Below are 22,308 nucleotides of genomic sequence, written 5' to 3' on the forward strand. Positions count from 1 at the left end.
CCATATCTCCCCATCTTCAAGCCTACTGCACCTCCCCTCATCTTTTCAGTGCTTTACTCCATCTTTTTCTATAAGGATTCGATTGATACCCAACTGATAGAGAACTTCAGGCTCTGTTTCCATGCACTTGGAAAATGGAGCACCATGGAGTCCCCCTGGAAATGCCCTTATGTCATCTTATGGATTCTGGGGGACTCCTGTGAGGCTCCGGTTCCCAAGTGCATAGAAACAGAGCCTGAAGATCATGGAATGAAGTCCTTAGACTGGGGAAGGTGGGGTGAAGAACACTTGGAGCATCAAATGGTGATGTACTTCTACTCCAATAATCCTTCACAACAGACTAATCTGGCTAGGACTTCTGGAAATCTAGAGGTCTCATGTTCCTTGCCCTTGGTGGGAGTGATGGAAACATAGTCCCTTCTATTTCTGCAGTTGCTGTTGTTATAGTTGTCATGGATGTAAAGGGAAAAGAAATAATCCAAACCATGTCTAATTGCAGAAACAAGAATAGTACATGTGAGACCACAAACACCTCTACATGACATTACATGTAACATGTTACTTTGCAAGTAATGAGGGATTAAATATTTTTTATGTGAAGTAACGTAACAAACTTCAAAACAAGAATTCTCATGCATAAATAGCACTTTCTACTTATAATATATTGGCTTTCAGAGGATATTTTGTCTTTTTATTTGTTTTAACATATTTTTAGAGGAAAAGAAGGAAGGAGTAAAGAATAGGAAGGATGAATTATAATTTATTACTCTTAAAGCATAACAAAAGCAATGTGTATTTCTAATCTGTTTTTTCTTAAACAGTGTCCCAAGCTGATTCCCAACTGGCGAATATTTGTGTCTGCATCAGACAGCCTGAGAAAAATGACTTTTCTTTAATACATCATCCCCAGGGTATCACATTTGCATCAGCTAAAACCTTGAAAAATACTACAATCGACAAATCTCTTTTAAAAACCTCACAACTTTTAGAAGTAATAAACACCTGTGATTTCCTCTTTCCTTTGCTTAGTATGTGGCAGTGGAGTTTGGGACTGGTAGCAATGCTATTATAGCAGGCCTATGGGGATAATAGTTTTATTAGTGCTGATGTTAAAATGATGTGGAGGTAGTACTTGTTCCAAATTAAGCCTTTAAAACACATGGTCACATACTACAAAAACCCACAAGCAATCCAAATAGTGATGCAATCCCCCTTTTTTATGTATTGATGCAGTCTGTTATATATTGTACACCGACAATCTAAGAACAAAAACAATGTCAAAAACATCTCTTTTGAAAGCTGTGATAAGGCAACTCAGTTTTCCTTGGTGGACAAGGTAAGGGAGAAATGCTCAGATCCTTTCAAGGCAAAGGAAGTCAGGGTGTCTCAAAGTCAGGGCAATAAAACAGGTGACAGGGAGCACATTGCCCCGGGCCACTTCAATCGGCTACTGGCACTTTTCTTACACAGTTTCTTGAATGAATGGTTTTCTCCTGAGGCAATGCACCACAGAACATGTTAAAAACCACTTTGGTACATCAGATGCCATGTCAGAATGCTTCACATAGACTGGTGCAGCACTGTAGTGTATATCCTGTCTTTTTTCTTCCTCCGCTTCATTTGTCACATCTCAAAATGTACATGTAAGGGCTAATATGGCCCACTTAACTCCCTGGCACTTTTTTCAACCATGTCAATAGACTTTGGGATCAAACCTTAAAATAAATACTGCTTGCTAAATAATTTTGTAGGTCACTAAAACAAGCACAGCTTTTAAAATAGACCCCCTGTTGCTTCCTCTGACATTCTGGGTGTCCTCATGCTAGTCATGCTTCAGTTGTTCTACCCACCTGACAATGGCTTGGAATAGCCTAAGAACTTATATCCAATCCATCAAAGTCACTTTGAAAAGGAAATAGAAAGTGGGTGTGTTTTGGATGGGAAAGGGGCAATCTGGAGATATATAACATCCCAGTAATGATTGCATGTAGGCTACGGTTTCATTATACGTACTACCAGACTTCACTGTATCATTCTTTATACATGCTGTAGATTAAAAGGCTCCTATTTTTGGCAGGATGAATTACATGAACAAGCTGTGCTGGGAAGAAAGCATTCCTAGTAGGGAAGTTTGATCAATTGTACTGACTCATTGTAACCTTTAAAAAACTTTTTCTCTCCCCCTCCCCTAAAATAATGGCAAAATGTGTATGATGTTATCATCTTTGTGGTCACCAAACACTTGAAGATTTTGTAGATTGTATCTAATAGTCATCACCAAATAGTCTTCTGAAGCAGTGAAACTGGGTTTTGTGTGTAAAGAGCTAGAGTGCTCCTTATGAACCAAAAGCAGAGAAAAGGTGTGGTCAGAAAATGTACAATTCGGATTAACGGTGTCTTCCACTGAAGAAAATTAAAACTTTTTTTAACAACCTGTGTACTTTTTGAAAAATATGGGCATTTGGAGTCCCTGGTGGCGCAGTGGGTTAAACCACTGAGGTGCTAAACTTGTGGACCAAAAGGTCGCACATTTAATCCGGGGAGCAGCATGAGCTCCCGCTGTCAGCCCCAGTTTCTGCCAACCTAGCAGTTCGAAAACATGCTAATGTGAGCAGATCAATAGGTACCACTCCAGAGGAAAGGTAACAGTGCTCCATGCAGTCATGCCAGCTGCATTACCTCGGAGGTGTCTATGGACAATGCTGACTCTTCAGCTTAGAAATGGAGATGAGCACCAACCCCAGAGATGGACATGACTGGACTTAATGTCAGGGGGAAACCTTTACTTTTACCTGGGCATTATACACTGGTCAAGATCCCACATAGTTGAGTGTAACAAAACATAAATGGCTTGTGTGTGTGTGTGACAAAATGACAAAAAAATTACATTCCGGCATAAGGTGGACTTTGTATGTCATTAACAAGATACTAGCCACTGTTTATATTTCTAAAACAATGCACATACACACTTTAGTCAACACAATGCAGAACAATGGATCGTTATTCTTCATTTGTACTATTTGCAATACTAATAGAACTCTTTGTCCATAATCATAGAATCATGGAGTTGGAAGAGACCTCATGGTCTATCCAGTCCAACCCCCTGCCAAGAAGTAGGAAAATTACATTCAAATCACCCCTGACAGATAGCCATCCAGCCTTTCTTTTAAAAAACTCCAAAGAATGGCATAAAACACATAACTCTATGGAGAGGCTGCTAGGAATCCTTATTCACCCTACTTTAATGACATGGCAAGAATTTGTCTAAATCAAAATACTAGAGTTAAGCAACATAGCCCATACTCAAATTGGGAGACAAGCCTTACAAGCCCTACCTTCCTCTTTTTCTTGAAATCAAAATACATGTGAGTCTCTGCCATTCTGCTGTCTACAAAATCATAACTGCCAGGCAACCCAGTTTTTTATTTCCTTGTTGGTGGAAGAATTGGAAACAGCAATAAGGAGCAAAATGGACTTTTCCCTATACCTTCTTCTCAGCATTCGTTCTTCACATTGAATGGATATTGGTAAACCAACCTGTACACAACATATTATTTGAGAACATGGAAATGCTGGACCACTCTAACAACCACCATGTTAGACTACACAGAGAAGCCACTGAAATCCACCAGCATGTGGACAATTTCAACAGAAAGGAGGAAACCATGAAAATGAACAATATCTGGCTACCACTGTTTTAAAAACTCTAAAATCAGGACAGTAAATAAAGAACAACACTCTGAAATCAGGGAAATTCCAGACAGGAAACAATCAGGGTCAGCCAACATCTCCCAACAAAGAATTCCCCCAAGCAGGAAGCAGCCAAGCTTTGAAGCTGCCAGGCTATTCAATGCTTATCAAGCTGGCCAATTGCAACATTTACATTTGCCTCTAAGAGAGAAAAGTTCTTTCTCTCACCCTGGACATTCCATATACTGTATATATAAACCTCACTTGCCCAGATTCCAACAGACCTCACAACCTCTGAGGATGCCTGCCATAAATGTGGGTGAAACATCAGGAGAGAATGCTTCTGGAACATGGCCATATAGTCTGGAAAACTCACAGCAACACTTAGTGAACACTGTTTATACATTAGGGATCCACGAGCCCTTGTTTTTATGATGGGTTTTGAAGATAGTTTCTTTTGTGGCATGTGAGGGGCTGTTCTATGAAAATGAGAAAGTTTTAGTTAACTATGCTGCATTTTTTGCAGTTTAAGAGTTTATGTTTGAATGAATACTAATACTAAAAGTAATACCACTTCTTGGGTATTAACCAAGAAATCCTTCACCCATATTTTCATTTTTATTCTAGGCATAAATAGATTATCAAGCCTCAAAATGCCCTGAAAACTTCAGTGAAACCCCCAATAAAATACTCCCCTTTTCTCTATATATTCACACATGTGTGTGTATGGGAGGATGGAAGATTTTCCTGCCTACTGTTGATGGAAAGAAAATGTTCTTGCATGTTGTCCATTGAAAATCTCTTCATTCTAATCGAATTGTAACCCCTCTAATGTGGTCAAGGTCGGTGTCAGTTTGTGTTATATCAAGCACATGTCAGCTGGTAAGGATTGTCTAATGGGGGCACCTTTGCTTTTCAGAAAGGTTTGATTGGAAGTGCTTCATCAAGAGTCTGCACTCCCCTTTTGTTTTTTAAAAAGTGATTCCATGGCTTCTTATTTCTTTATTTTGGCATTTTCTCTTTCCTTTCCCAGCTCCTATTCCTTCTCCACTCTGCAACAGAGCCATTTCTCATTTCCAGCCTGACACCTGTGGTCTTGAATAGCACTTTGTTAAAAATATCCGTCATATGCATGGCATACACTGCATGATTTTTCAGCGTGCCTACCCAATAATTGACCTCGCATTGACTATCAGTTATTCATGGCCCTTGCCTTGAAGGAGATCCTAAACAGCCAATCTCAATTTAAAAGTATATTATCCTGCTTTAAGCACATTTATTCACAGCCCCTTTCACAAGTTATTGGCTATTTTCTTTCCCAGAATTAAGGATTATTGAAGCATATGTAACAAGAACTTTGTTCTTCATAACTCATCTCTCCAGCTACTTGCTTATGCAGTGAAGCATTATTATTTGCAGGTAGTTGTTTCAGAGGACTTGTGACTTCGCCGCCTCTTCAAAGAAGAGGACAAAGACAAGTCAAGAGGAAGAAAAACATTTACAACATAATGAGAAGGTAAATCAACTTACATTTACTGGAAATAGCTTGATGGGAAATATCACTAATGCTACCTTTTAACTCAGAGGATAAGGCACCTTTGTATGTTTCTCTTTTAATAATGATGCAGTATCTACTCTGCTTTCTAATTTATGAAATCAGAAAGTCCTTGCCTAACCCTTAGTTTTGAGTTTTATACTGACATCAAAGGCAAATTCTGGAAGATGGTGGGAAGGTGGTGAATTAATTTGGTGCTAATAAGCCTTCACACGTTTATTTATTTCTTTATATTAAGATTTCCATCCTACTTTGCCCCTCCTTGTGCAGGCACTCAAAGCAGCTAACAAAATCAAACAGATAATGATAGTTAAAATTCCAGTGACATACACCATTGAAACCATACAATAGCAAACACAATAGGTTGGATCCAGGTTTAATTACAGTAGGGTCTAGCTTATCCAATATAAACGGGCCGGCAGAACATTGGATAAGCAAAAATGTTGGATAATAAGGAGGGATTAAGGATCAGCCTATTAAACATCAAATTATATTATGATTTTACAAATTAAGCACCAAAACATCATCTTCTTTTTAAAAAAAAACCAAATAGATAGAAAAAGCAGTTCAATACACAGTAACATTATGTAATAATTACTGTATTTATGACCAAAACATCGCAATATATTGAAACAGCTGTGGATCTGGGTGGGGGGCAGACCGTGTTGGAGAAGGCAGAATGTTGGATGAGCGAAGGTTGGATAAGCAAGAGTCTACTTTACATTCAAAATTTCAATCTCATGGGTTTCTGTAGGTCTTGAACAAATCTGGGAAAACTTTAAAATGAATAGTTAAGCCTGTCCCACAGAGTGATATATGATACAATCCCTTTAAAGTATTGCCTTTGCAGAGATGTTTAGAATTAAAGAAAGTCTTTTATTAGTGCAAACTGGAAACCTTTCCTCCCAGTTTAGTAACAGGATGAAATTACCATATTGTAGGTGTTGCAGCTGGACATATGGAGGTCAGCCACCAGTTCATCAGCTGTAACCATTCCAGCTGCTTCCTTAAATGCCATTCACTTTCTTCTTCTACTACTACTACCCTCACTGGGCATTGTTCATTGGTGACTTTTACTTTGCTTTTTTGGTGCAAAAACTAATTTTCGGGGGGTGGGGGATGGTATTTTGCAGAAACCTTGCATTATGTGCATTTTTTCACAATTTCTGAAAATTGTGAATTTTTCATAGAATTGTTATAGATTATGAAAAACCTCATGATTTTCTGGTTGAGTGTCTCAATGTATCAACGCATCATTCCTCATTGGGAATGAGGAAACTGGTGAGTATTCTATAAATCGCTCAGAAGAACTATATATATGTGCGTGTGTGTGTGTGTGTTTAAGTGCATATATGTTGTGTGTATTGGAAACAGAGAGAAGAAAAATATTTGTGTAGCTGTATAGGTGAATGTATATGCATATGCGTGAAAGTGGAATAAATATGGAAAATGCAGGTGAATATGTTGTTTATTATGGTCTTTGGCCCTACCCCCACTACTGGGTAACTATGAGAGTTGTTTTTTTTTTGTTTTGTTTTTTTTTTGCTTTAGATATCATCCCCTGACCTTGGCCTTATCAATTTATAATACCCTGTCCTTTGCACTTTCTTCAGATAATAGTGCCTTTTTGCTTTGCAAATAGCACAGTCAAATATGGGATACCAAAGCAATGGAAAGATTCTTTGGAATTTCAAACATTTGACCCATGGAAAGTTAAACAAGCTTTATCTTCCATTGAGATCTACAGAATTTGAGTGCAGACTCAATTCATGAGGGTCTTAGATGAGGTTGTGTTTATTCCATTTTGGCTGGGGGAGAATTAACCTTTGTGCCCTGAAAAACTAAATCCAATGATTTCTGCAAATTATGTTAATTGATCACATTTGCATAGCTTTTCTTTTTTAGTAAGCTTTTCCTTCAAACATTGCTGTTTTTGCTTAATTTACTCTGCTTTAAACATCTTCATGATCTTTAAACACTTCATGACCAGTCTTGATTACATTGTTCATTTGATGATAGCAACTGATAACCAATGCTGTGTCCTATAGAACTAAATAAAAACTATTATGACTCATTCGGGGCACATAGAGAACTAGCATGGTGTAGTTTTCTGAATGTTGGATTACAAGTCAAGAAATAAGGATTCACATCCTAATATGTGGAAATGGAAGTCACACTCTCTCAGCCTCAGAAAAAGAAAAGAGCTATCCCCTCTGAACAAATCTTGTCAAGAACACCTTGTGATAGGTTCACCTTAGGTTGCCATATGTTGGAAATGATTTAAAGACACACTACTATAACATTTACATGCATTTTGCTAACTTCTATTTAGCAGTAGCAAAAACAGTTGTGTTTTCATTATTTTGAAGCCATTTAACTGAAGGAAATATAAATTGTTTACTATAAAGAAAGGATCAATACCAATATGTTATTGAGTAATGTTTCCCTCTGGGCAAATTGAGTGGGAGGCATTGTAACTTGTGGTTAGCATACCTAAAGTTTCACAGTCTGTACCGAATTCTCATTCACTCCATACCATCATGCTACCACTTTTCTCACCCTGGTATCTTTAACTGGGCATGATTTCAATCCCTAATTGACCAAGAAAGAAATTACTTAGCTTTAAAAAAAGTGCTGTATACTGGAGAAAACAGCAAATTAGATGGCAAGGAGGAATAAATCAAGGTGAACATAGACACATTAAATAGATTCAGTAATTATTTCTCTTCCAGTCTCATCAGTTGCATTTTAAATCCAGTGTATGTTACTTTAAAATACATTGAACTGGCAATCATCCCAAAACTGAGCATTTTAAAAAGATACATACCTAAGAAGTATGACAATACTTATGGATTTTGCACTTGAATACCATGCTCATAATAGACATGAAGCTGCTCTTTTAGCCAGACCTGTTTAGAGGATTATTGGGTTTTTGTTTTTGTTTTACTCTCATGGAAGCAATTTATGTCATATTACTGAGTAGCAGCTAAATTATTTTGATGCCTGTTGAACCATATATATGAGTATGAGCATAAAAATGCAGGATGCCTAAAAAGCTGCAATGAAAGCAAACCTTAATATTTTTTCATTTTATATAAGGGACACCATATTTCTGTGTCATTGTATATAATGGGACTTGAGCATCAATGGGTTTTGGTATCCACTGTGGGGAGGGCTGCACACAAAACTCATTGGATGACTAGGGTCCACTATAGTCCCACTTATAATCTCACTTATGCACATCAGGGATTAATTTCCCAGTTCTCTGAGGATCAACTGTATGTATTGAGAAACTGTATGCACATGTAAAATGTAAAGAATCCTGGACTGAAAATCTTTGCAATTTTCGATTTATTCTGCACAAAAATTGAGTGGTTTTGCATTTTCCTTTGTTTTTCTGTTTTGTTTTTTAAAATCGGGAAACTATTTTCTGCACACAATATTTTTTTAACTAATAAATTAACTAATTTATGAGGTCATAAAAGAAGACTCCAGCAGAGCATTCCAGCAGGGAAGCATGCAGGGAATGCAGAAGTACTTCATCAGTGTCGCAGATGGACGATGAAAGCGACAGCTCCCCTGGTGGCCAGAAAAAGTTAAATAGCCTCTGTGTATGTCTATATATGTTTGTATGTCAAAAATTGGCATTGAATGTTTGCCATATATGTGTACACTGTAATCCGCCCTGAGTCCCCTGCGGGGTGAGAAGGGCGGAATATAAAAGCTGTAAATAAATAAATAAATAAATTTTATGTGTAGAATATGTTGTCTTCTGTTCCACAAAACACAAGCATGTAGAAATCTTGTGCAGCATAAATCCCAAGCTGGAAATAATTGCAGTATTCAATGATTTTTTCACAGCATTGTTCCTTCCTTCCTTCAAGAATGAAATGAGCACAGAATTGCATTTTACACTGAATCATTACACTATGCTGTCTCTCTCTAAGTATTTTCCATTGTACTAAACAGGCTAGAATGAGGGAAGTACTGGTTTGTCCATGAGGTACTGCAGATATATTATCTTAATCTTGAAAGTATTTTGCATTAGAAGTGCTTACAAGAAACAGGGATGAGTACATGTCTTTTCCTTTGCTATCTTGCAGAATGATCATTTAATTGTATGATATTGTTCATATTTTATCAGCACATAACTGCCCTGTGTATTTGCCCCTACTCCACTTAACCGCTATCAGAATAAGCAATTATAATGGCAATACATTAAGAAAATTAGATTATATCTTATAGAGAAGAAGATGTAGCAGTTATTTCCATATCAGATTCCTTCCTTCCTTGGCTGTGTTCATCTATGTGACCCTTCTGTGCTAGGATCAGAAGGAATAATATATGATTAATTTCTTTTTGGAATCCTTATTTGAAAGGTGCTTTATTTGCATTAGCATTCCTAATTACTTAATGACAAATCAGATATGGTTCATTGCTGGTAAGTGTAGAAACATGTTGTCTGAAGGATGTAGTTTAATTAGTAGACTCCTAAAAACATGTCCCTCATGACCATTGGATATAATCATTATTTTATGTATTTAACTGTGAAATTTATATTTACTCAGTGGTCTGGAGACTTTATTTCCAGGGTGACTTATTGTAGTACATTTGGACTTCAAAGAAATGCACAAAATCTCAACAGCAAGTACTAAATAATAAAGAAATTTGAATAGCTATTATAGAAATGAAGCAGATGTATTCTTTTAACCACCACAACAAGAAAAAAATAACAATGATAATATTGCTCTCATAAAACACAGAGATTGGCTACATGCATAGTGAGACTCATTTTAATTCCTCGGTTAATAATGTAGACGTTGGAGATCTACATCCTCCTAGATCAATGAGGCAATTTGGGCATGCCTTTGTTCTTGATTAGGAAATCTGAACATGACCTCATTCCAAGGGCATGCAGTGATTTCTTGCCTCTCTAGAATGCCATTTCATATTCTCCTTTGAATATATATATGTGTACACTGAGTACTGAATTAAAGATTTTCTTTTTCTCAGAATATTTGTAAGGAGTTAGAAATCTTTGCTATAAGACTCTTCAAGGGCTCAGGCAAAGCAAAAGAGTTGACTTTTCTTATCTGAACTTATTTGTCAGGGCATTATGCCACCATTGGTGCCTGCCTATAGTATTTTAAAGATTTACACAGGTTTCCACAGTTCTCCAAGTAACCTATAACGTACATTTTGACAGAAAGTGAGATAGAAGAAGAGGAGGAGTGGGAAAGAAAGAAGAATGGAAAGGAGTTGAGGGGTAAAGGAATGTTCTGAATATAAATTTAGGCATGATTTTTTCAGGAATAAGAGTTTGATCACAATCCTTATCATGCTGAGTAGAGCTGTTCTTGGGTGGTTTAGTTTACATCAAGGCAAATTAAGCATGAAAAAGTTCATGCTGATTTGCAACTATTTATATGTACCTTCAGATTGTGTGTTGATTAGGGGTGTGCAGAATATTGTTTTGGTGTTTCAGATTTGGCCGACTTAAGAGATTTGGCTATCAAATTGCCAAAAACAAGCCTGGTGTTGAGCAGTCGAAGCTTTAGCCAATGGAGATCACAACAGCCAGATCTTTTTGGCTCCACCTGAGGCTGAAGTGGCATGTGGGCCCGACAGCCTCGCAAATCAGGCAAGCTATGGCTCATCCTTTGCTTTCCTCCAAGGCAGGGTCCTCCATCCCTTCCTGAAGCCCCCCCCCCCCCATGCCCACTTGAGGCAAGTGGGAACTTGCTTTCCCAGCAGCACTTTGTACAGTACAAGTATTCTAGGAGCCTTGTGCTCCCTCCTGGGGCATGATGGGGGTTGAAGTTTTTCTCTGTTTCTCTTATTTGTACAGCAATTGACCTTTAAAAAGATACAGTATACTAACAGGGTTTAATTATTTAAGCCCACATAAAAACAAATGGTAATTTACTAAGATAATGCCCTAGCAGACTCCACCAACAAGATTGGATGTAAAGGCTCATACATCTATTTCCAGTTCACCAATGGGATTTTTTAAAATCTTTTTAGATTAAATCTTATGTTTCCTTTTAAGCTACCTCTAAAAATCCATGGAACTTACAAAGCTGCACCATTTGTGGTTTAATTGTTGCAGTTCAATGTGGAAACTTGGGAAGTCTAAGAGCCCATCTACACTGAGCCTTAAGTTGGTGCCGATCAGGTGTGTTCCATGCCAGATCAGCACCATGAATCATTCACAAAGGAACTCCATCAGCCACTGCAGAGGCATGAGAGAGCCCCTACCATCCATGACACTGAACACTGCTGGGGGACCACTGTTCCTATTACCCCCTCACACCTCACGTTGCAGAGATCTCCTGTGTCTACATGGCATCTACCCTTTTCCAGTAGCTTGCTCTGACATTAGCCAGAGTGCTGGGGTACCAGGGGAGGGAGGAGAAGTGGGGAGCAGAAATTCCCTCTTCCCTCCTCCTCCATCAGAGCACGCAATGGGAAAAAGGTTGGTGCTATGTTGTGTTCAAAGACTGTCATGAAGTGAGGGTGAGAGGGAAAGGGTATGACCATCCCATGTCCCTAGGCCTGAGCAACATGGAACGGCAGTTGAAACAGTTGTGTCCAGCTCCAATTGTGTCCAGCTCCAGTTGTGTCCAGCTCCAATAGCCTAATTGTCTTCACTGTCCCTAAGTCAGTACTAAGCTTGAATTCTGAGTCAGAATCCGGCATTTTCTGACTTGGATAATGTGGGACAAGGCCACATAAAGATGGCCTAGCTCCACATTAACTTGGCTCATCCCCATACAGCCTGTAGCTGCTGTGGGCCTGATCCAAATCTACAATAACCTACACGGTCAGTATAGATGGGACCCTAGTTTGTACAGAAGCACTTTAAAAGGTCTTTTATATTAAATCATACTAAATTGAAAAAGCAGCCACATTTTTAGTAACCCTCTTATATGATTACAAAAGCATAAACAATAGAAATGTAATGTTACACAAGTGCACAAAGCTGTTTTGAAATATAGTAACTGAAGATTAGTAAAAAGTAAATCATCTGACTAATGATGGTTAATGATAGTTTTTAAATAAGAGTTGATAGAAGCTGATAATGTGTCATTTGATAATAGTTATGAATTCAAAACATGTGGAATGTTTAGCAAGAACATAAAATCTCAACATTGCTCTGGGCTAACACAATATATTTTGCTGAACAGTATGTATCATTTTGGACCAAGTGTCATAATCACAAGTATTTGCTGTTTGCTGAAACTAACATGATAAATTAAATATACATGAAATCTAACACTGTGTGTTGAACTGAAGAACCCATCAAATCGCATCTAGGACAAAATCATCATCCACATACAATTAGATTATCTGCAAAATCTAAAGCCAAAAGCTGCTTCAATTTATTTCTATAAATATACTTAATTGCATATCAATTGCAGTGTGATCTTCTAAAGTAAGATATCATGCATCTAAACCTTTAACACAGAGGAAAGAAATAAGCTGTCTTATAAATGTTTGATTTCATTTCAAGGACTGATACAATACTGAATGAATTGAGAAAATATAATTGTTTATTGTGCTGGTTAGTCAAGGACAATGTACATAATACCAACCTGCACTATAAAGAGTGTAAAGTAATTCTATATTAATGGTGAATTTGTTTTCCTGATGGCTGCTTGCTTTTCCTTACCCTACCGAACCTCTCTAATGCTGCCTTTTTTTTTTGCTCTTAGAATTTAATGGGCCCATTAAGAATCAACCCACTTGCTTAGCTGTTTAGCTTTTCCCTGGCCTCCATTTTTTGGCCATGCCAAAATGCAAGTCCATTCAGATTGTAGTCTTGGGGCAAGTTACATGATAAAAATCCTGGGCTTCCCTGAATTGATTTTTAGCAATTTTTAGTTGGCTCATGACATTAGAATATCTCCAGCAAGTATCATGGGTTTTCCTGGGTTAAACTTACTTTGAGCAAAGTTGGAGAATGATCTGGAATTTGTTGAATTGCATGTGATTTTGGGCCATCTGAACATTACATCTGTTTTGGATTGGTCTGCTGTCCAGATGGAACACTAGCATTATTACCTTTTCAGCACATGAAAATGGGGATAGATCATGCCTGAGTCATTGTCCCAGCTCCCAGTTGGTCACAGAACTCCATGCAAACTCCAAGACAGTGTTGGTACCCAGGGAGAAAAAGGAGAAATCACTCTGTTCATGTCAGAACAGGCCTCCCATGATGGCCACGAGTTTACACATAACTATGTATCTGACTGGGAGCAGTGACACAGAGGATAAGATTATGGTTCAGTAGGGCTGATGCAGTCTTGGCCTTGCTGGACCATGTGGACATCAAGAGTGTCTAGTTGCCTCCAGGGCCATTCCAAATCATTTCGGTTCTTGACTGGTCACAGATTTAGAAACCAGTATAGACTCACCTTTAGTTTTGGTTGATTTGTTTCCAATTCAAGGTGCTGCTGCTTAACATATTGTTCTGTAGGAACTAGGAAGAGCAAGGTCTTCTCTCTGGCAGCAGCCATTTTTGAAATGCTCACCTTCTCTTCAAATCTTGGCCAGAATCTTTTTGATAGGTTGTGGCAACATACCTCCTAGATAAATCAGCATACGTTCATTTTTACGATTGCACAAAAAAGTATTAAATAGCTCCCCACACAATACTTATGTGCTGGGTGTGAAATGTGCAATTATTCTAAGTCCATTCATCATCAACAACTAGGCATGACAGTGTGCCGGGTTGTCACCTAGCTGGTGTTTTGTGTGTGTGTGTGTGTGTGTGAGCTGGGAGGAGGGGAGGAACATTTCCCTTGTCTGTGATGGGGTGTTAACTTATTCCATCTTCTCTATCAGTAACATGTAAAATAATATATTCAACAACAACTGTAAGTCCCACTGCTAAAACAGAACAATGTACCTGGGTATTTATCCCTTGCCATCAGATGGCTATATTCAGTAGAAGAACCTAATACGTGAAAAAGAGTTGAAAACCTCAGCTTAGACTGGCATCCGTTCTTGGAAGATGTTCTATAACCAAGGGGGCCAACAGAGAAGATATAATGCAGAAATCACACGATTTTTGTAAATGTATTTTCTGACTTGCTTGGTTAAAGGAACTTGGAAACTTTGAATTCAATGTTGAGTGCTAGTTAGGAAAATTGTAGGAAGTGAAGATGAATAGACAATGAAAAGTGAGAGAACTAACTTCCATTATAGTCATGTTTTAGATTCGGGTTGGAAGTTTTCATTCTGCTTCTTTAATTAAATTGGCTTGCTATTTACAATAATCAGAATTTAGCAGTATGAATTCTTCTTGTGTTTAATACTGGTTGTTTCAGAAAACAGGGAAGTATGGAGTCCGGAATTAGTGCTAACACATAAACCCTCATTTCCATGCCATCTCTCTGTTGTAAAATTGTTTGGTTAAAATTTTTAAATCTCAAGGGTGCAAACTCCTTAGTATTTCAGGAAACATGAACTGAAACAAAATTGTTTATGCCTGGCTGTTGTGTTCAGTGGGTCAAAATATGCAACTATAAAGGTCAGATGCAGTATCACTGAGGTCTCAATTGTAAAACTTACAAGGGATTGCTTGCAAACACACACACAATCCCACACAGTATAGATAATACTTGTTTTTCCAAGTTTTTTTTTAGTGAAAATGGAAAATGCATCTTATAGACATATTCCTCATCCATGGGGACTGATGAACAAGTCCAAACAGATTTCAATTTGTGTTTTCTCTTAGTGTAATCATGAAAGAATGGTGGAGCAGGGTTGGAAAGGGACAGATCATATCAAGAATTAAACATCAATTATGTGAGGAGCTGTAAATGAAAGAGGAAATGCCAATGAACACTGATAAAAATCACTGGAAGGGACCCCAAGGTAATCTAGTTCAATCCCCCTTCTACTACAGAATTCCATAGCAGAAATACCTCTAAGAGAGGAGTATCTAACTTCTGCTAAAAATCTTCCTCCAGATCAATCTATTTCATAGCTGAGCTGTTCTTGCAATCAGAACTACCTTCCCAACATTTTCGTGGGACTTCCTGTCTTGTAATTTGAATATATTGGTTCAGCTTCTTTCGTTCAAAGCAGTAGAAAACAAAATTTTTAAATCTTCATTGTAGCAACACTGGTGATCCACACTCTTGTTACATCCTGAATAGACTACTTTAATTAACTCTACGTAAGGTTTCCTTTGAAGACTGTTTGGAAGCTTCAAGTGGTCCAACGGGTGGTAGCCAGATTCCTCACTTGAGTGGTGTATGGGGGCATACCCCCCCCCCCCGTTACATCAGTTCTACTACCTGCCAGTCTGCTACTGGGCACAATTGAAAGTGCTGGCTTTAGACTATAAAGCCCTAAACCGTTCCAGCTCTGCTTAACTGTACAAACATATCTCCCTCTAAAAACCATCTCGGAGATTAAGATGTTTTTTTGTATATTGCTGGATTGTGAATTATTTTATACTGTGTCTTGAATTTTGTTCTCCCTATGTTGTACACCGCTGTGAGTCGCCCCCGGGCTGAGAACAGCGGTATATAAGCAAAGTAAATAAATAAATAAATAATAAAATAAGTAAATAAATCTTCTGGGAAGGCCCTGCTCTTAGTCCCACCTCCTTCACAGGTGCGGTTGGTGGGGATGAGAAACAGGGCCTTTTCAGTGGTGGCCCCTTAACTGTGGAATTCCCTCCCCAGTGAAATCAGATCAGCTCCCTCCCTCCTGAGTTTCAGAAAGAAATTAAAAACATGGATGTGGGACCAAGCTTTTGGACAATAATTTTTCAGTGCAATTAAGTGAATAAAAATAGGGCAATGGTGACTGGAACAGCAATTGGCTATGATATCCAATTGCGTGTTTTTAATAATTGGTTTTAATCTTGAGTTGTGATGTTTTAAACTCTTTGGTTTTGATGTACATATTTATTTTATGTATGTTGTGTGGCATCGAATTGTTGCCTACTTGTAAAATGTTTTGAGTCCCCTTCAGGGTGAGAAGGGCAAGGCATAAATATAGTAATAGGCAGGAAGCTGCCACTGAGAGCCCAGTAACACCAGATGTTATTGTCTTTTATTGCTAATAGTAGAATAAACTTTGTATGTACATACAGTAAGACAATTGGGCAGAGAGAAAGCCAGATCACAATAGTGAGCCCTCCTCAGTTCTCACCTCTTCTTTCTCTATCTGCATGGTCACTATGTGAATATGAACTACATACTCATGGACATTCTATGTGTGATATGAGATATCAAACTACTGTATAAAGCCAATGCAATACCCTATCACAACAAGAACTTGGTATTGGTAAGGGCTGAAGGATGCTGCTAGAATCGATCTTTCCTGCTTTCATTGCATATGCAGTAATGTAATGTGAAAATTATTTTCATCACAAAATATACATTTATTTGTGGTTAAAGTCCTGAATCTTCAACAGTCCTTTAATTATTTTACCAGATTCTTATAGACCATGATATGACACATATTTAAGAGCTTATACTGTTTCTACTGAAATATCAAAAAACCTGAAGTATGCTTGAAAACATTTTAAGAAACTGCTGGATTTCTCATTGGGCTTGGCATTGCTGTTCATCAACAGTTCTTTTCAACAGATGCTGCCATGAAATATTTTCCAATACCTTCCCAATGGTTGAGGGAGGAGGGCTAATAATGACCTGTGAGGATCATTTGCCTATGACTTCACAATTTAATCTCAGAAATTGGGGGCAGTCTCCACAGACTTTTGTAAAGAGGAAAAACATGCTGCAAATCTCTAAACATGTGAGAAGAATACTTCTAGATGGATAATTCAAATTAATCTAGTATTCATCAAAACTCTTTGTCTTAAAAACAAGAAAGCAAATGCTTGAAGAAGCAAGTGATTGGTATGTAAGAGTTGTAGTCAGCCCAGGCTGGGTTAGCCATGCACTCTCTGGGCAAGATGCAGGGGGAAGCATGATGGTGGTTGAGAATGTGTTAAATCATATCAGCAGGTCTGAGTACCCAGCATATGAGCTAGCATGGGTTAAACAGAGTAATCCAAAATGTAGCTAGTCTGGTGTCAAGAAAAAACAAGAAAACCAGGGAATATTGTCAGGCAACCAGTTGTTAGCACCAACACGGAGAGATAACTGCGAGGATATTTATAGGCAACTCCTTCAAGGCCACCTGTCCATAATTTAGTCAGCATCTAGTACTTAACTGATGCTGAGCTTGGCATTTTAAGTCAACACAACATTCTGTGCTTCTGCTTCAACATAGCTTTGGAGTGGCTATCTTTTGGTCTAAATCAATATGGGAAACAGAGGCCTTGCAGATGTAGCTTCCTCTTTGATAAATTGGTTGTCACATGGAAAGAAATATATGTCAATATCCCACAAGTATATTGATTCCCTTCATTCCATCCACATCTGTCTGTGGTTCCTTTTATCTGCCCTGGCTGATGCATCCCCATACTGTGTACAAGAACTGTTTATGCTTTCCACCTAATGACTAGAGTGGAAGGCATCTGTCAAAGTAAAATTACAATAAAGTTTCCTTCCCTCTATCCTTCTTTGCAGGTGAGTGACTTAGAAATTTAATATTGATTTTAAACAGTTAAATTAGTAAGCGTAAACAATGTATGTCATGCATTCATTTCAACAGCATTAAGCAATACTGTTGTCTAATGGTAATAAAAGACATTCTGTAGTCTCATCTTGCAACCATTTTGTTGTCAAGAGAGAAGGATAGATATCGCTTTATAATTTTATTCCAGCTAGTGTCACAGCAGATGCTCTTCTTACTCATATAATAATTGCCTAATCCTTTTCTGAGATTTGCTAAGCAATTCTCCATTTTAATTCAATAATAACCTGAAGCAGTTAGTTCAACAGGTTAATTATATGATACATTGCAATACAGAGTATTTCATTTTATCACTTTTGCATTTGGTGTTTTGTGTGCATGTGAAGGGTTTTTTTTTTTTTCACTTTCGAGTATATTCTCCCATCATTTTAATGCAGGACATAGCCATTGTCAATTTTTATCTGTTCTTGTATAACAACAAGGCAATCTAATGCCATGTGTTTCAGTTTAATTTCACAAGGGAATTGTATGACTATTCAGCCTTTTAACTCCTGAAAATCGTTTATGTGGTAAGAAGGAAGACAGAAGGGATGGATAAATATGATGGGGTTGTGAATGGAGTGAGATATAAGGTGGACTAAGAATAAAAAGATGATAATGAGGCAGGGTGTTCAGACAATTAAAATATTTGTGTGTGGACTTGTGTTTCATGGATGTTCTTCTAGAAAAAAAAGCTGAAAGATAATGGCACTGTCAAATGGACAACTAAATGTTCGTGTTATATAGCATTTGATGCATGTTGTGTATTTGTATCTATTTTGTTTAATTAATTAATAGTCCACCTCTTTTGTAAAAGTTTAGTTTAAAAAATTCTATCCCTTTCTAAGTGTTTGGGATGGAAGTTTTTTTTTGTTTTTTTTTAGAATTCAAATATAGGAGAAAGATGAAACTGGTAGCTGTTACCCTTTTGAAACAGGGGCACCTCAGTGGAGCCACCAGTGACGCAATGGATTAAACCTTTGTGCTGGCAGGACTGCCAACCAACAGGTCAGTGCTTCAAATCTGGGGAGAGCAGGTTCAGCTCCCTCTGTCAGCTCCAGCTCCCATGTGGGGATATTAGAGAATCCTCCCACAAGGATGGTAAAACATCAATACATTTGAGCATCTCCTGGGCAACACCCTTGCAGGTGGCCAATTCCAGGAGCAACTTGCACTTTCTCAAGTTGCTCTTGACATGAAAAAAAAAAAAAAACCTCAGTGGTATTTTATCCCTAGCCGTATGCTGCGTAATATTCAGTTCTGCTCCAAGATAATTTCTTTTCACTCTACCTGATTTCATAAGCATTTAGGGCCTTTGCTTTTTACATGGATTTGAAGGCAGATGACACATTCTATAGTATTGTTGAAAGTCAAGCAAGCTCTTTCCCAAGAGAGTGTGGTCCCATTACCAAAACAAATAGAAACTTAACCAGACAAGATAGATGTGCTCCAAGTGGGTTGAAAAATCTGTCTGTGTTGGACAGGGTAACGATCCCCATGAAATTTCCATCAGAACTTGGTGATATTCTGGACTCCAGTGCTATCTAGGTTTCCACAATAGCCAGGAGTGCATTTGCACTGCTAAAACTAGTGTTCTGGCTGCACATGTTCCTTGAGACATTAAATCTGGTGACAGTGACACATGCCTTAATGACAATCCTGTATCACACACATGGGGCTGCTTTTGTAAACTGTTTGTAAACTACAGCAAGTTCAGAATGCTGCATTCAGAATGCTGATCAACAACAGGGACCATACAATTATCTTGCTAAAAGAGCTACACTGGTTACCATTTTTCCTGGGCACCATTCAAAGTGTTTGTCATGAGCTATAAAGCCCTATATGGTGTAGGTCCAAACTATCTGAAAGACTGTATCTCCGCATCCCAACCTGCCAGAACATTAAGATCAAGAGGGCTTTTTCTTGATCCCACCACCATCACATGTTCACTTGGTGAAGACTTCCTTCTATGGGAAGCTTGGCTAGACCCTCCCTACTTTCCATCTTATTTCAATTTGTATTAGTCTTGACCCAACCTTTTAAATTGTCCTGACCCATTCCTTTTCCATGCCCTAACAAATAGACATGAAGGGCAGGCAGGATTTTTTTTTTATTTTAATATTGAGGTGTTGTTGGGTAATTCCATGCTTATGTTGCTGTTCATGATGTATCTCTGTATGTTTTTATGTTGTCACTTGTAAACTGCCCTGAGTTCCCCCAGGGTGTTAGAGCAGTATATAAATAAAGTATTATTATTATTATTATTATTATTATTATTATTATTATTATTTCCTTTCACCAGGCAAATATGTCTATTATTTAAGCAAGCTGTCAAAGCAGGTTTTAATTAGACATGATTTCTATTTCATTCAACTTCTGTATGTTCTTAATTATTTTAAAATATATCATATGATTGCTTTACATTGTGTGATATATATTTTTTAAGTTGTTGTTTTGTAAGCTGCCTTGAGTCCCATTCTGGGAGAAAGATGGCATATAAATTAATGAATTAATCAATGAAATAATAATAGTAGTAGCAGTAGTAGTAGTAGCAGTAGTGTAATAAAATAACTATCTTCTATTATTATTATTTGAAAAAAATATGACAACCTTCAATTTCTGAAAAAGTTAAAGATATGTACTGGGAGAAAGAAAGGATGAGATAATATGTTTTCCCACTGTTTCTGTGGTTCCAGTTCTACAGAGAGATAGAAATTGTTGACAAAGCTTGGAAAAGTTACTTTTTTCAACTTAAATTTTCAGAATCTCATAGCCAGCATGGTTGTTGTGGGGTTCTGGTGCTATGACCCAAAATATATACCTTTTCTATTTCTGACCATAGATTTATGAAGAAGGACTGGTGACGAATAAATTAATCGTTGAGAAAAAAACACATCCTCCATTCTTCAATCATTGAGAGAAAACACATCCTCCAAAATGTAACCTTTCTTTAATTTTTCAGAGTCTGTTATTAAAATATATATACAAATGCAGACCCACTTTCTAATATCCCTATACAGATTCTGACTGAAAATCCTGACAGCTGAATTGATAGCATTTGAAGTTAATGACACATTTAAATAAATAGCTAAATTACAGTGGAATTCCATGTTACATCTACATTAATAATACCCAAAGAATTAGCTGTGATTGATGTTATGGGGGATACCAAATGAATTAATAATGACTGTCCACTTATAACTAAATGGGCAACCCTTTATAATAAGTGGCAAATCATTCTTACTTCCTTTGGTATTTCTTGCAATAACTTTAATCATGATGAATTCTTTTGGTATTCAGGTGGATATAATACATGATTCCACAGAAACTCCATTATAATTGAATGTAATATTGCTGAAATGATTTTCACTTAAAGTTCACTAATAGATGTGGTGAATGTATCAGGAAGCTGCACTTAGACCTGAAAGAATAGTGAGGATAAATGAGAGGAGAAAATTGAAGTTTCCATACCAACTACTTTTTTTGCCTCTTTGGTAGTTGCTTGGATTCTAACTAGGCTTCAATGAAGAGAAGGGCTTATTTCATTTACCAATAACACTAAGATTCAATAGAAAATCATGCTAGTGAAATAAAGAAGGAATTATTTAGATTCTATATCTTCCTATAGTTACTCCCAATCTTTCAAAAATTATTCCTGTGCCCGAGCAAGCATGTTTTGTTGGTGTACTTAAGACCAGTGTGTGAGCATGCTTATGCAGCCAACTCAGTATTTCAGCCGGAGCTCTTTTTAAGAAATGGTTTCATGTACAGCATTATTCAATAGTAGCTTGTAGATCAAGAAGGAACAGACAATCCACCCTGAAATGTTATCTAATTCCTTGCTCAGTCCATAGTGTTGCCTGTACCAATGTCAAATCTGATATTCTTAACCCAGATGTTGGAAGTGTAATGGCCTCTTGATTTCAACTAGGATTGGATGGTGCTGATTATTTGGATCCTGGTTTACAGATGTGGAAATTCATCACTTTCTCTTTCTCTTGCATTCTAAATTTTAAAACCTAAAGCACCTCATGTATATGGAATATGAAAAGTGCACATTTTAAAGAAACCTTTTCCCCTTCCATTTGCACCACCCACATTCAATACGTAGAACTGTTCCCAGAATGGATAGTAATATATTGTATTATTTATTCAACATAAGGTTCAAAGATGCAGAGGCTGCCAGAAAATAAGATGCAATTCTCACTAGCATAAACAGAATTCAAACTCAGTTCTTCAATATAAATGTGCTTTAAAATCTCTGGGCTGACAAATTTTCCGTATTTGGAAAACATGTGAAGTTTGATAAATACAGATACAAATTGAGCTGAAATTCTCAGTCTGGTTTCGGTACAGAAATTGCTTTGGTCATGCAATTAGAGAATTTATGCCAGAGAATGTATAGGGGAAGTGCACCGTAATTAGTTCTCCAGAAATTCAGCAGTATTTAGAACCAC

At 37.5% G+C, this 22,308-nt stretch overlaps 1 long non-coding RNA gene across 1 annotated transcript in view; it reads left to right on the plus strand.

Annotated features, from left to right (window-relative positions):
* LOC137096636 (uncharacterized) overlaps window positions 1-22,308 on the plus strand; it is a 28,631-nt gene that overhangs the window by 4,441 nt on the left and 1,882 nt on the right. The window contains exon 2 of the long non-coding RNA XR_010909566.1: window positions 5,110-5,206. This is a non-coding gene — a long non-coding RNA (uncharacterized lncRNA). The remainder of the gene's footprint in view (window positions 1-5,109; window positions 5,207-22,308) is intronic.

Source organism: Anolis sagrei, chromosome 3 (assembly GCF_037176765.1).
Source record: "Anolis sagrei isolate rAnoSag1 chromosome 3, rAnoSag1.mat, whole genome shotgun sequence".
In the NCBI taxonomy this organism is placed as follows: domain Eukaryota; kingdom Metazoa; phylum Chordata; class Lepidosauria; order Squamata; family Dactyloidae; genus Anolis; species Anolis sagrei.